Source organism: Charadrius vociferus, unplaced genomic scaffold (assembly GCF_000708025.1).
Source record: "Charadrius vociferus isolate BGI_N301 unplaced genomic scaffold, ASM70802v2 scaffold185, whole genome shotgun sequence".
Classification (NCBI taxonomy): domain Eukaryota; kingdom Metazoa; phylum Chordata; class Aves; order Charadriiformes; family Charadriidae; genus Charadrius; species Charadrius vociferus.
The window spans coordinates 668,570-687,771 of NW_009648955.1; positions in this window are offsets into that span (position 1 = coordinate 668,570).

The window sequence follows — 19,202 nt, forward strand, 5'->3', positions numbered from 1 at the left end:
GTTGGCACTTCCAGGGCACTCCTGCCCGCTGAGCTTTCCTGACAGCATTCATTAGCAGGTAATTTGCTAGTTGCTCTGAAGGACCATGTTGTATTCTGTTGGGTTCTGTGGTTTAAAGATCTCTAACATACACCTGTTGTGGCTAATTGAATTCTACTAATCCTTGCTGTAGTTACTTTCATTAAAGGATGCTTGCAGCCTTTTAAAGGAACAATTAAAACACATCCTTTTCCACTTGCATATTAACAAACCAGCCAGCTTCTTATCCAGCTATGCCCATCACACAAGCCTTTCTTTCGCTGTGAGATTTCCAGCAGGTTTGGGGTTTTTTTTTCACTTTGTTTTTACTGCCACTGTTCATTATTTAAAATTGAGCTTCAGAATTACAGCATTACTGCTTCTCAGTCTGAGTGCTGAATGTTTATGTCCTTTTGTGCAGTGCAAATTGTACTCTAAGCAATGTTTCATAGCAATTTTATTCAAGAACTACCACACCTCTGAGGAAAAAAAAAAAACCACCAGGAAATTTTTGCAATGCCTTTGGTTGATGTCCATTTGAGATACAAATTAGCTAAATTTTGATTATTTTTTTCATGCCATTTGGTGTTTCTGTTATATTGGTAGAAATCTCTGTGTTGGGTTTTTTGCAGTCATTCCACAGGCCGCTTCCCAGTACTGCCTGGATTCACTGAGTTTCACTGAATACAGATTGAGGAATCTTTATCTGACACAGCTGAACCATAAACCAGGCAAACCTACTCTTGCAAATACAAATGCAGTGCTAGACATGAGAAAAGCAAGCTCCTTCTGATTTTTGAAGGCATCAAAGTGGGTCTGTGTCACAGCGCCTCCTATTTAAGAATATATTTCAATTTCTTTTTATACAGCTACATTATGCCTGACACAGTTGTCGCTCCCCCACTGGCTCCAGAGAAGGAGAGGATTTCATCTTCAGTGGGCACCTAACGCATCAGAATTTCTGGTGTAATTTTTCTTTTTCTTTTTTTTTTTTTTTTTATTATTGCAAAGCTTAAGAAGTTGGTTTAAGTGTAACCATTACTATAAGACATTTTTTTTAATCTGCCTTTCTACCCCTTTATGTAATAGTTCCCATTCTCCATGGTCATAATTTTTTGCCTGTGTGAACGATGTAGGTGGGGCAAAAAGCATTATAGTAAGACAGTTAGAATCAGCAAAACTTCTGTGCTGTTCTCCAATACTATGTTGGTCCAATCGGAGTTGTACCCAAATAGTTTTTATAAAGCCTGCATTTATCAACCCACGCCTGGAGAGAAACACTCAGGATTATATAGTGAAGATATAAAAACTGACATAGAAAGCTGTACTTTGGCATGGAGAGTTATGTATGCTGGAGAAGTCTGGTGGTGAAAGTGCCTTTCTTGCCCCATTTAAGGTTTTATACTTCATTGGCATTTCTTTAAGCATTAGGGACAGCTGGGTCCAGGATTAGACCACCCTTTTACTGCCTGCTGCCAGCTCTGGTAAGAAACTCCAAGGGTAGAATGGTTTGGGAAGGGAAATTCAAAAGCCTCCTTCTGGTCCAGTCTCTTCTATGTCCTTATGTGTCCAGGCATGCCTACATTTATGTGTGGTCAGTGTTTCCTCTGATCTCTTCTACCTGCCACATGGACTGGGTGAGTGGGTTGAAACTTTCAACCCTGGAGAAGAGCAGGGCACAGTTCTTGCCCTGACGTGGAAATCCTGACCACTGCTCCCCAGGGCTCTGCTGAGTAATATTGGTTTTTTTTTTTTCTGGTGAGTAATAGTTTAATAAAGTTGTGGCTTCCTGCACTGCCATGTATTTTAGTGGTGCCATATTTCCCAGCTTCTGCCATTTCTTCTCTCCCAAAGTCACTTTCAGGCTTGGAAAGTGAATTAATTGCAATCCTTCTGCTGGGAGGGCAACAGTGCTTGCCAGATTCACTCAAATTCTGCTGCTTCTACCAAAAAAGCATCCTCCAACGGACTCAAAAGAACAAAGAAGCAAGGAAGCTCTGCTCTTGGAAGCTCCATCACCTGTTCACGTACTACTGCAAACAAACACCAAGGCAGATGATGCTGCCAGAACTGAGAGTTGTACCATTCCAACACAGCTGTTGAAATTCACCTTTGGTGCTAGGCAGAAATGTAAGAACCTCGGGAGGAATGGAGAAGAAAAGGAGTCAGAAGGGAAAAAAGAGTTAAGGAAGAGGAATTCAGTTGCAATGGAGTAAAAATTGAAAATAAGTAAAAATAAAATCCTGCCTTTGACAAGGGAGCCTGAGCTGAGGAAATCATTCCTCTGACATGCCATCTTCACTGTTGCCTGCTGTCAAAACTTCAAAATTAAAAAAATTATTCCCCTTTATAAGGAGACAGAGAAATTACATTTTGGGTTTGTTTCCATCTATAACTCAAAATAATAGGCCTGTCAGGCAAGGAGCTGCTTTAAGTTCTCTTTTGCTTCCTTTCTTTTTCTTCCTCACTCCTTTCTCTTACCTATGAGATTCAACTGCAAACACTTTTGTGAAGGGCTGTGGGGGCACACATGTTGGGCAGTCTGTTTTGAGTCCCAGGGAAACAATAATAAAATCAGTACTCAAAGAGGCAGGTCTCTCTGCTTCTTAAACTGTATTTTCCCACCATGGAAGAAATCAAATGGACATGTTTGTGCTATACCTGCATTTCTCCAGATGTTAAAAGAGTTCATTAGCATTTATTTTCCCTCTGAATACCAGACAAGTAGGTTGTGCTCCAGGAATATATTTTTTCCTCTTTTTACCTCTGGACTGTCACACTATGGTTGCATTTCCACCTGCATACTTAGGATTTCACACTTATGTGTGACAAAGCCTTTCTCTGAGAATGACTAAATCACCTGATCTCTGTGGCAACTTGCCTTATGGGACCGCTAATTAACTGACATCTGGGTTTATAGAGAACTGGCATGAATTATATTTCTTTCCTCGAAAAAATAGTATCTCCCAAGCCATCCTTTTGCCAGGAAAGGCTGCAAACTCTTCAACTTAATCTATTGTGCAACCTCTCCCATATGTTCATCTGGAGACAAATGAAGTACTTCTAAGCCATGATACTGGTAAACCTTTGTTGACCGGAAATCAAGGAAAAGTCTCATACTTTATTTTGTAATGCAGCTCACTGTGTTTTCAGCAGGGAACCAATCCAGACCTAGTTACCAGATACCTACACCCTGTAGGTGTATTTTCCAAATTAAATACCATGGCCCTTCTATGAGGTAGCATCCAGCAGAGAAAAGAATGAGCCTCAGACATTTAATAAACAGTAAATGGCTAAACACTGCTTTTTCTTCCTCAGCTCATAACGTGAGGCAGCTGTCTGGTGGAGAGAACAGGAGAAATTGGATGAAAAGATGCCAGAACTGTTTGTTTCCACTCCAACCGCTCCTAAAGGATAGCTTTAATAGGCAAATGAAACAGCAAATTTGAACACAAGCCTGGTTTTGTCTTCTGTTTTAAAGACATTTAGTGACATGCCAAGACTGTTCCTAAAAGCATTTTTTGTTGTTAAAAAAAAAAGAGCACAAAGAAACTGAAACATTAAAACATTCCTAATATTTATCTTCCCCTGAGCTGTCTTGATACCATTTCTTCTGCAGCTGTTTTTCACAAGCTCTCGGATTTGTCTTTTCTTGACTAGGAAGTAAATCTTAGACCAACATTTGAGTCAGACCTGGAAATGCTGTGGGAGTTCTAGAGAGTATGAAAACACCTGTTCGGATCCTGAAAACAGTCTGAAAAACACCTGTTTGTGGGCATCAGACATTATAAAATCCATAATTCCAGACCACTTCAACATCAATTAAAAGCCCTTTTAAATGTGTCAGCTGAACTTGGCTATTTAGCAAACTTTGCTGGAATTTTCTTGGGAAAATTTCTGTCATTCTCTGCACTTTTAATGGTCACCTATAGATGCAAAAGAATCATCTTTAATTATAGTTGTGTTTATTTCTTCTGATCTAAGATACCACAATCCATAAACAGTCATTTCATCATCCCACACTGTAGTTATAAATTTGTTTGCTTTTAGCAGCAATTCCTGCAAGAGTTTTAAGATGGATCCTTTACATTTTTGGGCGAGTTATGACTTGTAGGACCTTATTTAAAAAAAAAAAAAATTATTTTAAATATATCCTGGCATTTTTTGTCCTTCCATTTATGGTCAGTATCTACATCCTTTCCACCCTCACACAATGTTAATAATATTTCATTCAGCTTTTCTACCAGGGGTCGTATTTGCAGTATCTTCAGTATACTTCATTTTCACTCAAACTAAGATAAACTGCTCAATAATTTCACGAGCATCCTGTTTGTTATCTTCTTTCTTCTGAGAGGAGTCTGTATTTTTCAACATGAGAGGACTATATATTTTACCTTGTGACTTCGAGGAAGATCTCAAATGCCTAAGGGTAGTTGCATGGTTTTACTTAGCAGTTGTTCAACACAAATGGCAGAACAAATACACACACAAACATATGCATACATTATTTTAAATAATACTATTTACTTCTTTCAGTCATCTTATACCATCACTGCCTTCTCTGTTGCCAAAAATAAAAAAAGAGAAAATAATAGAATGTACTATCTGTGTTGACTTCGCTAGAAACCAGCATTTTATAACAGAATCACAGTGCTAGTAGGAAAACTGCAACTTAACTCATGTAATCCCATGAACTCCCCTCTCACCCACAAAATTTTATAGGGAAAAAAAGCTAAGATGGCACATTAAGGAACCCAAGAAACTATGATTCAGGTCTTGGAGAATCCAAAAAATTAAGAGAGATCAGTAAGTACCATAACAGCCAGCTTGCCATAGGCCTTTGTGAAAGAAGAATGTGAAATATCTTCTGCTCACAGGGTGGATGAGAATACAAAGGAGAAGAGCCAGTGAGGACATGGCTTTTCTAAAAAAAAAAAAATAAATAGAAGACTCATAGTCTTCAGAGTAGTGGCAAAAGAGCTGGAATTGTCCTAGATATTCCAAAAGCAAGAGAGAGGGAAAGATGACTTTTACAGAAGGAGGGTAAGAGGAAACCTCATTGCCAGCTGAGCTCACAAAATGTGGAGGTTCCTGTAGGAGGAACCAGACTGTTTTATAGAAGAGTTAAGACTCTCGAATAAAGTATCCATGTGGAGAGCATTTAGAATCTCTTATTTAAGATTAGATTGCAACAGGAACACAGAAATCTTACAATGAGAAACAGGCCACAGTCCTGGGTTAGATTTACAACAAAAAAGAACGTGGGACAGAACTGGTCCAGGAAGCAGGTCCTCAAACCAAGACAGGAATGAATACTGCACCTGGGTTGCCTCAGACCCACATGAAAAATTGGGTGTAAAGTAAAACCTCAGCAGAAAAATGAGCAAAGAACATGAGATGACAAGTGCCATTGTGGAGGATTTCAGAGTGGAGAAGCAATTGCACTACACCTTCAGACAGAGATGTCACAATTTCATGAAAATATTTTGTGGAAGCCTGCAGAGCAGAATTGTATGCAACTCGGAAGGAATAAAGTATATACATCCTTCACAAAACCCAGTCATCAGTGACAGTAACAGACCAGAATAGCTATAACTTTTGTGGATTTTACCATCTGAAACTCGAATGCAATATATACCTTTGGAAACTGGACGCTGGCCGTTCATGTGTCTTAATTGCAATAACTAACCTAAGGAGGAAACTCAGAATGAACTCAAGACAGGTCAACCTCACATTATACAACAGGCAAAGCATTCCTACTTCGGGCATGTTTAAGCTAGATTTAAAGGTAAAAATCTTGGAAACGAGAACTTTATGGCTACTTCAGGAGATAGGATGTCTATTAGAGGACTGAATATACATCAGATACAAGGCCTCCTTAAGGGATGGCTTACCACAAAAAAACGGGAGTCCACGAAGAGCAATTCCCTGATGACTCCAGGGGCATTGAAAATCTGTCAAGTGCATGTGAAATAATGTTGACAGGACCCAATATTTTTATCATACTTCTGCCTAGAATTATCTCTGCGTTAGTCAGACAAAAAAATAAATCATGAATTAGGAAAAGAGGATAAACTCAGGACAAAAGAAAATCAACAATATAATTGAACACCCTATGGGATGGTTTAATTCTTTAATAATTGCGAAAAAGAAGGATAGAACCCTTTATCTATGCAACAGTCTTAAGGAATTAATAATGTGTAAGAATGGAACATTTTACTGTATGCTCAATGAATAGCTATTTATTAAGTGGGCAGATGCTGCAACCTGATTCTGGTATGTTTCTCTAGAAAAAAAAAGGTTTCATTGGGATATCCTCCATATTATGCTCAGGTCCTAAAATATTTTCAAAATATATATGACTTTTATTTGAAGATATTAAAGTTATTATAGTTCATACACCTGATGAGACAATGTGGTGTAAAAATTGATCAACATAGAGACTCCAAAATAGCTGTGAATGAGTTGTGCTGATGAATTAAAATTCAGTAAACAGTAAGTAAATTTATGCTTACTGAAATAAACTACACAGGGAAAAAAAAAAAAAAAAGACTGTAGAGCCTCATTTGTCATTCTGAAAAACATTGTATTACAGTACTGGACTATGTACCAACTATGCAAAATTAGCATTGCTAAAGAACACATCTTTTGAACATGCAATTTCATATCAGAAAGTTGTATCTGTTAAGTACAGAACACCAGCTGGATATAAGAACCGATAATGGATTGCAATATGCTACAAGTTTTAAAAGCATATAAGATTTTAAGAACACTTCTTAAACCCAGGTACCTGGAAACTGGTGAGGATTTTGGCAAATTGTATTCAAAAACTGTTGAAAGTATGCTTTAAGACTTGTGACTCAAATTCAGTTTCAAATTTAAATTCACACTCCTAAACAGAGGGATCATTTTTGAATCCAGGACCACCACCTCCTGAAACAGACACTCAGAATTCAAATGTTTGATTGTGAAATCTTGGATGTTAAACATCAGTAAATGTCCTGAGAAAGTGAAGCACAAAATACTCTTCTACGAAGAGTTAAGTAGTTTAAAGCCTATGCAGTGACAGGACAGTGTATACATATATGACTTAGGAAGCTGTTAGTCGTTGCTATGAGATTGTTAGGAAATCAAGGCAGATATAGAGGAGAGATGTCTTCCAGTTCAGTCTATGAACAGTTATTTGTCCAAAAAAGGGGGATCAAACCTGGGACTCTGAGTCCTGAAGCTGGACTGAAAGGAAGGAACCAAAGGAAGGAGAGCTCCAGTGGAAAGCTCTGAGGACAGCAATGCAGTGCGCAGTCTGAGTCATGCCTTGGTGACCTGCACAACGAATGAAAACACATGTTCATTTGTACCAGAGGGGTGCAAACTCAATTACTCATTATAAACAGAATAAATAAAGCCCCTTGCTTTCCTGAAAACTCCTGCTTCTTCTTTGAGAAACACAATTATTCTTGTGGTACATTTTAATAAAAGACCTATCGTTCTACAAAGTTGATTATATGCAAATTGAAACTAGGGTGGCATAAGGAACAAGCCAAGAAATCCCCTCAAATGTGAGTTAATCCAGGAGTGAGCTTGCAAACCTCCTTGAATGAACGTCACAGCGAAGCTGCTAGATCTGAGCTTATCGCTTTTTGGACAATTGTAAGCTCTATGGTTACAGCTTTTATGCTTCACAGGCTTTTATACTAACACTACGGCTCAACGTGTGCTTTTACATGTGGGTACATTAAATGCCACTATTTTACAAATTCACATATGAAAAATATGGGCTTGTCTGTCTGGGAGAGGCTTCCTACAGGGAGCAGAGTAACACTGTGACCTGTATCACATTCACAAAGTAAGCGCAACCCATTTCTCGTTACCAATTAGCTTGCTTTGTCCCAGAACTTCAGATGGACATGTTATAAATGTTAATGTCTGAATGGATACTGTCAACTTTTTATGACTTATAACCTTTGCACTAACATTTAGTAATACAGTTCGAGTGCTAAATCCTGATCCACAAACTGCACTTAAATTAATACTGAATTTTAAATGATCTTTACACACCAGCTTGCCTGATTAGTCAGAAAACCAGTGTAGCTAGTGCTGTACTTAAGCAGCTTAAAAGGCTAAAGTTTAAGGTCAGAAATCCAGCTATGTGTTAAATAATTGAGGAAGGCATGCTTTGCGGAATCAAAACGCAAAACATTTCACGTGCTGTGGATCTCGTGTTACTCAGTTCCCAAGGCATCGGAAAGGATCCATCCCCTTACGAATTAATTCAACCTTCAGCATTGGACAACTTCTTTCAGAAGAGCCACTACTGGCCACCTATCGACTGCAAGTGCCTTTAATCACAGTGCGAGGCTTTGAAAAGGCTTCATATCCTGCCCTGCTCTCCTTTGAGTTTTGAGGACCAAAATGGACCTACACACACAATATATTTTTTAAGTGTAGGTGGAGTGAGCATTTGATTCATTAAGTTATTTAGTTAAGGACTATTCAGTACAAAAGAAATACAAAGTAATTAGGTAAGTGATAAATGGAAAGTAAAATGAAAGTGACCATAAAGAAGACCAGAGCTCTTTGGCCACTAATTGGTGGCCCTTAAGGGAACTGCTCAGGCACAGCCTTGAGGAGGGTCGCCTGAACTGTGTGACTAATGAGGAGGGCAAACACGATTACCGTGAGCGTTGAGGGATATTTCAGGGGGCTCCTGTGAAACTTTTGTTGAGATTTTGGAAGGGTGTCGTGGGACTATGTAAAACTTAGTATGGGATGTTTAGGAAAATGGCCAAAGGAAGGGAAAAGGATGGATCATGGTGTACCCGGGAGCAACAAGCACTAGAAAAAGGACAAGAGAGGGGAGAAGGGGCTGGTCACACATAAGCAGTCATTTACACATTGCTAGGTATAGCCACTATAGGGGGTGTATATAAGAGGTATATTAAGCAAATTTAAGGCCTCTCCTAATATTTGAGGGATACATGAATGCAGGTGTGCTTGTGAATTGAGGGGAGGGGGGCGGGGAGAGGGAGGGCACAGCATATTTGACTAGTGAATTTCAATGCTATCGCCTTAAGTGGCAAGAAGAGGACGGGAACACGAATAACTAGGGAGAGTTTGTCAGCACAAGACACCTCATTGCTGTTGAGATGTAGCATTATAAATGGGATAATGTGATATGATAGAGTGCACAGCAGGGGGCTGACCTTGTTGACCCCATGTGGAAGCTGACAGTGAAGCCCTCACACTCTTCCTGGTCTGTGCAAAGAGAAGAGACCAATTTCCATTGCTGCATATTTGGCATCTTTCAGAAGCAAATTCCCAACAGGCAAATTACTGAATAAACATCTCATAAAAGAAAATATCCCTTCCTACATTGTTTCAATGAAAATATTTATTCTGAAGGAATGTTTCTTTAATCTAAAACAAATTAAAGCTGTTAAATCTTCCTGCACAAGTTGTCACAAAAACAGCACAAACCCTTCATCAAGTTTTTATTAGCACAGAAAGCACAGCAAGAACCCTAACTCTCTATTCATGTTATTGAAACAAATGTATATACATATATATATATATGAAAAAAATCAGCTAACTTTAGTACTCCCCACAGCCTTAATTTTCAGACTGTTGCTTTGAACACTAGCAGGCAGGATGACACAATCTTCACATAAAAGAGAAATATTACCCCTTTTGTGTACATTTTTCTGTTCTTTACCTTACTGTGTCTGTAGACAATATGAAATGTAAGAGGGAAACTGGGCTTCCACAGTTAGGACAGTAACATCATCAGTAGGTTTAGGCTGCTAAATTTGAAAGATGAAGGATACCAATGTGTTTGAAAACCATGTTCTGCTATGGGGGATGTCAGGAGGACAAGCTCAGCCTGAGCCATGTATGGTTATAAAGCACTTTTCATCATCTCATGTAGATTGCAAAGGATTGGTCTACATTAGATGGTCTTCAAACTCAGAATCACAGAATCATTGAGATTGGAAGACACCTCTGGGGATCACGCAGTCCAACACCCCTGCTCAGAGCAGAGCCAGCTAGAGCAGGTTGTACAGGGCTGCATCCAGGCCAATTTTAAGTATCTCCAAGCGTGGAGACTCCATAACCTGTCTGGGCAACCTCTGCTATTTTTTGACCACCCTTACAGTAAAAACTTCTTTCTTGCAGCTATCAGGCTGTTTAAACATTATTTCCCCTTGGTAAATCCATGCTAACTACTCTCAACCACCTGCTTCTCCTTCATAAGTTTGGAAATGGCTTCCAGGAGTATTTGACCTACACAGACTTGCTAAAAGGTAGGTTAGTCAGAATGTATGTATACTTTTTAGCCAAACAACATAGGCAGCGGTACATGAATTGGCTAGAGGAATAAATTAAACTGTTCATAGGATATGGTGGTCTGGTTTTGAGTGTTTTAAGACATTTCAGTTATTGTTAGGCTGATAAACATGTCAGGGAGGTTGGAACTCAATGATCTTCAAGGTCCTTTCCAACCTAAACAATTCTATAATTCTATGATTCTAAATTGGGGACAGAGTATCCTTCCAAAATTCTTTACATGGGTACTTATTCAAAAGTACTGAAGTTTTTGAAATGTAATGAATATATTCTGATAAATTCTGGGTGTCTCTGGTACAGACATAACCAAAGCTCTTTTACTGTGGGAATAAGATTTGCATATCATGAAAGCTGATCCCAGACTTTGCGTGTTTTAACATCCTTCTTGAATGCAGCAATGAGTATAAGTTTGTGCAGAGAAGGACTTTTGAGTGAAGGAACTGAAGTGGGAAAGAAAAAATTTAAAAAGCTGTAAGTGTTTTTACATGAGGACTTGGTGTCCACACTCCTGTTACTCTCAGTGGTGACCAAATGATGACCAAGTGATTGCCCAAATGTAGGTGCTCAATGCTATTTGAGATGCCCTGAGCACGCCCATGAGCAAAGATCTGGTAGATGAAGGAACTATATAAGACCTACACCCTTTCAAAGCAGCAGATGGGGGGCAATTAGGATACCCTAGAGCATCTCAAATGGCACTGGGTACTGACATTTGGGTGACTGAACCCCACTCATAACCTCCACTGCCTACGGAGCACACTACAAACACTAATGATTAGATGACATTTTCTCTTCACAGCAGAAATGTTTTTCTTCCTTCTAGTATCAGAGTCAACAGATAGGATAGAAAAAGGACATTCGAATGTATTGTTTTCCTTAGGCTTCCCAAGGTGGCTATCAAACCTATACAATTTACGCTTCTTCTCCACTCCCACTTTTAAATATTTCAGAATGTCTCTATTAAAGCTCTTACAAGGGAAAAGTCTGGTCTTCATAATTAACAAGACAAATATGTTGTATCTTTCAAATTAAATAAAAAGTGGAAGCCTAGCTGTAGTGGCTCTTTTTGCAGGAATATTGCAGCTCCAATTTTGTCAGTTCTGCCAGAAATTCTACCTTTCCCCCCCCGTGTTTAGTTGCCAGGCAGGGTCTAAGGATTGTATCTGAGCCTGGTTTAACACCAGTCCTAAAGGTGATAAAATCTAGCTTGCTAGGAAGAGAACTCAGCTGAATAATAGAAATTCATACATGCGTTTCAAAAGACTGAACTTATATGCCTCCATATGTTATTTTGTATCCAGAAATTTAAACGGGAACTTTTCATTTAAGAGCTGATGTAGATAAATTATTTGTGTGCTCAGCAAGCCCGTGAAGACTAAGAAAAATAAATTCAATAAGAGCATGAATAAAATGCATGATGTAAGCGGTAGGTATTGATGTAAAACAGTTTGGTGCTCGCTTTAGTGTTTCTATTTCTAAGAGTCAGCATAGACAATATATTTCTTTCCTTTCTCTGCAGCTCAACAACAGAATGGAAGTTAAACTTTTGTGCAGTATTAGAGATACATGTCACTGATAGATTTTGGAAAGCAGAAGATGCTGAGACACAGCCCCATTTGGGAAAATTCTTGGGTGTGCTGAAAGCATAAAATGATGGTGGCTAAAAAATGGTTTTAAAATGGCTCTAAGGTTCTCAATACTGAAGGCTATACAACCCAGATGATGGGGGGTTAGGGCAGAGTTAATCTTTGGTATCCAACAGTTCAGAAGGCAATTTCTTTGCAGTTTCTATTTCAAAAAATTCATCTTTTCCAGCACTTTTAGAAGTACCATGGTCTGCCATGTTTTGGGGAACATCATCTGCTTTAGATCTTATGCCAGGGGAAATGCCATGGTAGAAGGAATACAAAGAGTTGCCACCTGCATTCATCTTTGGCAGCAAGGCTGTTGTGATACAGCGCAGCACATTAGCACCTCTCTCCTTCCCTGCTAAGGAAGGGATGGTAATCCAGAAAGGCCCAGCACCAGTTTCTGCCAATCATCAAAGATACTGCAGCGTGGCAGAGGTGGGGAAGCACGAAGCAAGGGGCAAGCATCAAAGAGGAAAGCAGGACCTAACACAAAGAGTTGAACAAATCTATTTGATGTTGGGTTTTTCCTGTTCTGTTTTACCTCAAACCAGGACATCCTTCTTATTATCTTCCAGGCCCTTCTTTTTAACTCTTGCTTCTCAAGAGCAAGAGTGTTCATCAGTCCTTTCCCCCATGCCCTCCAATCTACTGAACAAAATTTTTTCTTAGCCAGATTTTTCTATATTTTAAAAACTTGATTTCCTTTGGTCTACTTTTATTTTTCTTTCTTGGCTTCCCCAGTATACTTTTCTTGAAACTCTTAAACAAGCATCAGCCCTACCAAGTCTTTGCTACTATTTTAATCCTCAAATATTCTACCAGTGAATCATCTTTTTCATGTAATTCCATTTGTACCAGAAAATAGTACGATGTCGTACTAAGGTAAAAACACTCTCCTAGAAATAGCGCTGATATCTGTAAAGTGAACCAACTTTTCTTGCTCACTTTTTGTGCCAAGATGTGTGCTGCAATATTATTAGCATTATATATTTTTACCAGTAACATTAGCAAACACTCTTAAAAAGTGTAGTCACCAGAGTTTAAGCTGACGTGGCTGGCTGGCACTACGTACAAGCAAGAAGTCATATTTTAAGACTTAATTCAAGATCAAAAAACCTTTCTCACTGTTCTCATATCACACCAGACTTCCTATGTGTGTGTCACTGTAGTCCAATTCTGCTCAAGAGAAACAGAAAAAAAGCACTGGCCTTCCGCCTCAGTGGGATAGGGCTAGGTTATAAAGATTAAAATGAGCCCATCCATGTTGGTAACAATTGTGCAATTTTAACACAGTTAAGCTTCTAAACTCCTGGTGATCTCCTTTCCTTCGAGCTAGAGCTACTGAGGTCTTTTTGGACCAGCATGGAATCCTGTCTTCCTGAACTGGAAGAAACATGACCAAAATTCCCTGTGAGATGGAAAGAAATGTTCCCCAGTGTGACACTTTATTTCCTTGGGAACCTTCTTCCCCTCACCAGTCACAGACATGTTTAGAGAGAGACTATTTGATCTTTATGAACCAGAAAAAAGAAACATCTCTTGCAGCTACTGTATTGCCTGCGCAGGAAGACAACAGGGTCAGGAAGGAGAGGCCGTTTCCTAAAGACTAATGCCATTTGTAAGTGTCTGGTTATCTGTTCATTAATGCTGTAAGACTTAGAGAAACTTTATTCTGCTTCACCTAGTCAGTCAAGACACTAGTACACATGCTTAGAGACATCTTGCATTCTGCAGATTGTATAATGCATTCAGATGGCTATTGGCAGCTGAAATACAATCAAATGCATTGTTTTATATAGCAAAATTATACAGAAATTTTGAAAACTGACTGATTTCTCCCCTTCCTCTGTGGAGTATATACCAGGCTGGGATGATCGTGCTTACAAACACTCATTGCCCATCTCTCACTGGAGAATGTATGTCTGCCATAGAGGAAAACACTGGCTGTTCTGCCTGAAGACTATTAGCTGGCTCATGAAATAAATACCTTTAAAGGCTTAAAAAACTGCTGGGCACCCAGCTTTTGTCACTTACTGCTTAAACACTCTTTGATGCAAGCACTGTAACATGTTGGTCCGCAGCCAGACACACCTTTACAAAAACAATGTGTGGGATCAGTCTGTCCATCAGCAGAGCTCTCACTCACCGCTCTGGGAAGAGCTGGAGACACAGCCAAAGCCACATCGCAGGTGTCCTCCTTCTCGTAGCTCGTCACCGTGAAAGTCTCCTGGCCAGCCCTTACCTTCTCTCAAGTGCTGCTGAAAAGTCTAATTAAAAAGCACAGAAGCACTTCACGAAGGAAATGAATCTGCACAGCTGTTGACTTACGAAACTTTTTCATAGAATGGTTTAGATTGGAAAGGCCCTTGAAGATCATCGAGTTCCACCCCCCCTGCCATGGGCAGGGATGCCTCCCACTAGACCAGATTGCCCAAGGCCACATCCATCCTGGCCTTGAACACCTCCAGGGATGGGGCCTCAACAACCTCTCTGGGCAACCTGTTCCAGTGCCTCACCACCCTCAAAGTGAAAAATTTCTTCCTAATATTTAATCTAAACCTGCCCTCTTCCAGTTTATATACATTCCACCTCGTCCTGTCACTACATGCCCTAGTAAAAGTCCTTCTCCAGCTCTCCTGTAGGCCCCCTTTAGGTACTGGAAGGCCGCAATAAGATCTCCCCGGAGCCTTCTCTTCTCGAGGCTGAACAGCCCCAGCTCTCTCAGCCTCTCCTCATAGGAGATCAGTTGGATCCAACCAAACCATCACCTCTTTCAAAGATTTGGGTTTACTTCCAGCCATCATATCTTCCAAGAACTGTGATGCGCAACACCTGTGTCTCCCATTTGCATGCATTTGTTTAATATTGTTCATACTCCTTTCCTTAAGAGCAGTCCTGGGGACTGTTCCAGCACCTTTCTTTTTATATGGCACAAATCAATGGACACTTGACCATGTGCAGCCCTATTTGTCCCCATGGTGATCAACTACCTCACCACTCTGGCAGAATAATGACTCAAATACATGTTCCATCCATTACCAGCTCAGATTTAAGAAATAGTTGGTCAGAAGAAAACAGGACTTGTACTTACAAGTAGGTACAACAGCTGAATAATCCCTATAGGTCTTTAATTTTCAGTCTGTCACTCCAAAGGTTCAGTCACTCATTACAGCACAGCGTGTGATAGTTTTCTAAGCAAGCAGTGGCTAATATTGGAGAAAAAAAAAAAGAAAAAAAAAACACCTCAAAAAAAAAAAAAGGTAAAGGGAGAGAATAAAGATGTATCTGACCCGCGATCACTCTCTACAAAAATTGCTATGGTAATTGCAAATGGTTTTTATTTAGCCAGATAAAAGATAGTATTTTCATCAGATTGCTGATCATTAGTTTAATACCTTTGTGCTTTACCTAGGAATTTCTTTTCTGAAATGCTATGCTGGCAAAATAAATGCCAGTAGGAAATGATAGGACAGTTTAAAGAAATGTCTTTCCATAGGGCATATTACTGATTGCTGTTATGTTATTCTGATATGGCAGGGCACCAAATCTTAAGAGAGAAGAGTTTTAATTAAGTAGGAGAGAGCACTTACTCCCTGCTAGAGACAAACCTGACAGAAAGGTTTGTAATTTCAATTGGGGCCATGTTTCCGGTGTGGAGAGACGTTTTCAAGCCAACGCAGTTTCCTTAGTAAGTAATTGAAACACACTCAGGTGCAATGCTGAGAGCAAACGTCACGAAAAAGATTTTCTGGGAAGAGTCAAGCAGCCCTCCTTCTGATCAGTAATTCAGACAGAGTTTATCACACAAAAGGAAACATAATCATTGTACTGCTGAATGGAGTGATGTGTCGCTGCAGAGCTTCTCTGCCGATTCAGTAGTAGAGAAGAGCACACAGACCTCAGCCAAAGCTCTGGTGGGCACTGTACAGGCTCACAGCAAGGTCCAGTCCCTGCTACAGCGTGCTTACTGTTATTTTTTTCTCTGCAAATAGCTTTTCTGAGCATACCAGTTTCGATGTATCGCTATATTTTATTTTCAAATTAAAAATCACACTCTATAGCTTTGGTACGGCTCTTTTAATACACCACAGAAAGTGGAAATTTTCTTGAATGCCTTTCACTCAGTTACTACAGAATAGCCAGTTGCCCTTCCCTCTTTGCCTGCAATGACAGGAAAGCCGTAGCAATAGGATGATAAGCTTCTTGCCATGTTATGTGTGTGCACGCAGGTGCAGCAGCAGCCCTCGAGCAGCGCTTACTGCCTAGCAAGCAGTTACTCACTTTTAAAACAATATTATGACATTATAGAGACACACAGAAAGGCTAATTGCTCAGCGGCCAGTACAATTTTATGCAAGCATACACACACAAGTAATACTATCTCATAACAAGAAGGTAATAGAAATAGTTCCACCTGTTGCAATGAATGTTAGAATAGTTATAGCACTGGTGCACCAACCCCTGCATTTTAACCGTGGTATAATTGTGACATTAAGTAAAAACGACCTTGTAAGCAATATCACAGACGTTAGCATTAGGAAAAGGATTCATAACAGTGTAACTCTATTGTGACATGATAAAACTGATTTTTTTTTTTCTTACAGGGAAGAACTATAAATATAGAAGGCTGTCCTGATGAATTATTCCATTTGAGGGCTCACCATGTTCTGTAAAGAACTTACTTTAAATTGCCAGTCTTCAGATTTTGCGTGTACTTTGTTTTAACAGTTTGAGACACGTAAAAGCAAATGTTGCATAAGCTTTAAGCTACAATTTACAATAAAGCCAACTTCTTCTAACTACACATTGAGTTCCTGAAACTGGTTCTGGTATGATGGATATTTCTCTCAATTCCTGTTAAATTTTATTCATGTTATATTGGGGAAGAAGAAGAGTAGAATGTAATTTGTTTTGCAGCATAAACTTTATGGATGCTGGAATTTAACAGTTAGAGGACAGAATTGAGTGGAACTTCAGGAATATAGTCATAGAATCATAGAACGGTTTAGGTTGGAAGGGACCTTAAAGAGCACCTAATTCCAATCCATGCCTTGGCCAGGGACACCTCCCACTAGACCAGGTTGCTCAAAGCCACATCCAACCTGGCCTTGAACACTTCCAGGGATGGGGCATCCGTGACTTCTCTGGGCAAACAGTTCCAGTGCCTCACAGCCCTCACAGTAAAGAATTTCTTCCTTTTGTCTAGTCTAAATCTATCCTCTTTCCGTTCAAAACCATTACCGCTTGTTCTATCACTACCTGCCCTTGCAAAAAGTCCCTCTCCATCTTTCTTGTAGGACCCCTTCAGATACTGTAAGGCTGCTGTAAGGTCTCCCTGGAGTCTTCTCTTCTCCAGGCTGAACAAGCCCAACTCTCTCAGCCTGTCTTCAGAGGAGAGGTGCTCCAGTCCTCTGGTCATCTTCATGGCCCTCCTCTGGACCTGCTCCAACAGGTCCATGTCCTTCTTGTGCTGAGGACTCCAAAGCTGGACACAATACTCCAGGTGTGGCCTCACCATAGAAGAGTACAGGGGCAGAATCACCTCCCTCCATGTGCTGGCCACGCTTATTTTGATGCGGCCCAGGATGCAGTTGGCCTTCTGGGCTGCAAGCGCACATTGCCAGCTCATATTGACCTTCTCATCAACCAACAACCCCAAGTCTTTCTCCTCAGGGCTGCTCTCAAGCCATTCTCCGCTGAGACTGTATTAGTGCATGGGATTGCCACAACACAGGTGCAGGACCTCGCGCTTGGCCTTGTTGAACTTTCTTAGTTTTCTTAGATGGTCTCATACTTGATCTTCTCCTACAGTGGGCAGTTCCCCATTCTCCCAGCCACTGTCTTTGCTTTCTGTAACTTTGGCAGTGTGGTTAGAGCCCTTGCTGGTGAAGACCATGGCAAAAAAAGTCATTGAGTACCTCTGCCTTCTCCATACCCTGGGTCTCCTGTTTCCTTCCTGAGGGAGGATAATCTGATATCCCCTGTCTGCTGAGCTCGCTGCCAATGACAGAAATAGCATCCCTTTTTTGTAGCAAATCAGTTTGGAAAAAATACCTAAAAACATAGTATATTTCTTTTTAGATACTTTCATAGAAATCCTCACTGAGTTTTCATTGAGATATTGTGTTCACATCCACTTTTTTTGGTCAGTTATTGGAAACAACTGTCATTATTGTAGTACAAAAGTTAAAGCAGGGCCTTGTATAATAAATTAAGAGTAATGGATATCAAACAACAGCATTCCCCAGTAATTAAATTAGCACACAAAAACCTTCATCTCACCTGTCAGGCACTACTTTGGAAAAGCCCAAACCATAGATCCTGATTTAATGTAGGCCAGAAGCTGGACACAGCAGTGCTGAGACCTGACTTCTCATTCATCAGATTTCAAGAGCTTGTGGCTAACCAGACTCAGGTGGAAGTTTGCAATCTATGGAGATTTCACCTACTGTGATCCTAATGCTGGGGTGTTGGGTAATTAATAATAAGTGCTAACAGCTGAGGTGAATTGATTTGGATCCCTGTTATGGTTTTTATAGGAAGCACTGGTTGGAAACTTGGAGAACATGAGGGGCTTTATAGGTCATGCCTAATGAAGTTGTCTATTAATGCTAACAGCAAATAAATCAGGTGTCATTTAAAAACCAAATAAGTAAATTTTGGCATATTCAGAATGATTAGCAAACTATTCATTTTCTGGAATGTATTAGAAGGAATCATAGGCAATCTGAGTGTATGAACAATGCAGAGAATCCAGATTTTTTCAGATATCTAGGAGAGCTACACAGACCGAAAGTGAAAGCAATCTTTTATCTACTGGAGAAATCTCAAAGTGTTGAAATTGAAACCATTTATGATATAGATATAGAATCACAGAAGAAAGAAAATATGGCTAAAAAGGTAGATATGAGAGATGTTAACTATTAAGAGGAGAGAAAAAATATGGGTTTTGTATAATAACAATAATTTCAGTGTATTATTTATCCAACAAATGCCTTTCTGCTATGCAAATTCCAGCAGTGCATGGAAAATAAGAAATTTGACCTGGAACTCAGACTGCGCAGAACCTTTCCTGACATCTCTACCGTACAAAAGCTTTTCTTTGGTAAATGGCTCACATTAAGAAGGCATACGTATCATGACTAAGTAATGTTTCAGTAATGGAAGCAGAGTAAGCAGTAAGTAGATTTAATGGAATGAAATTAATCG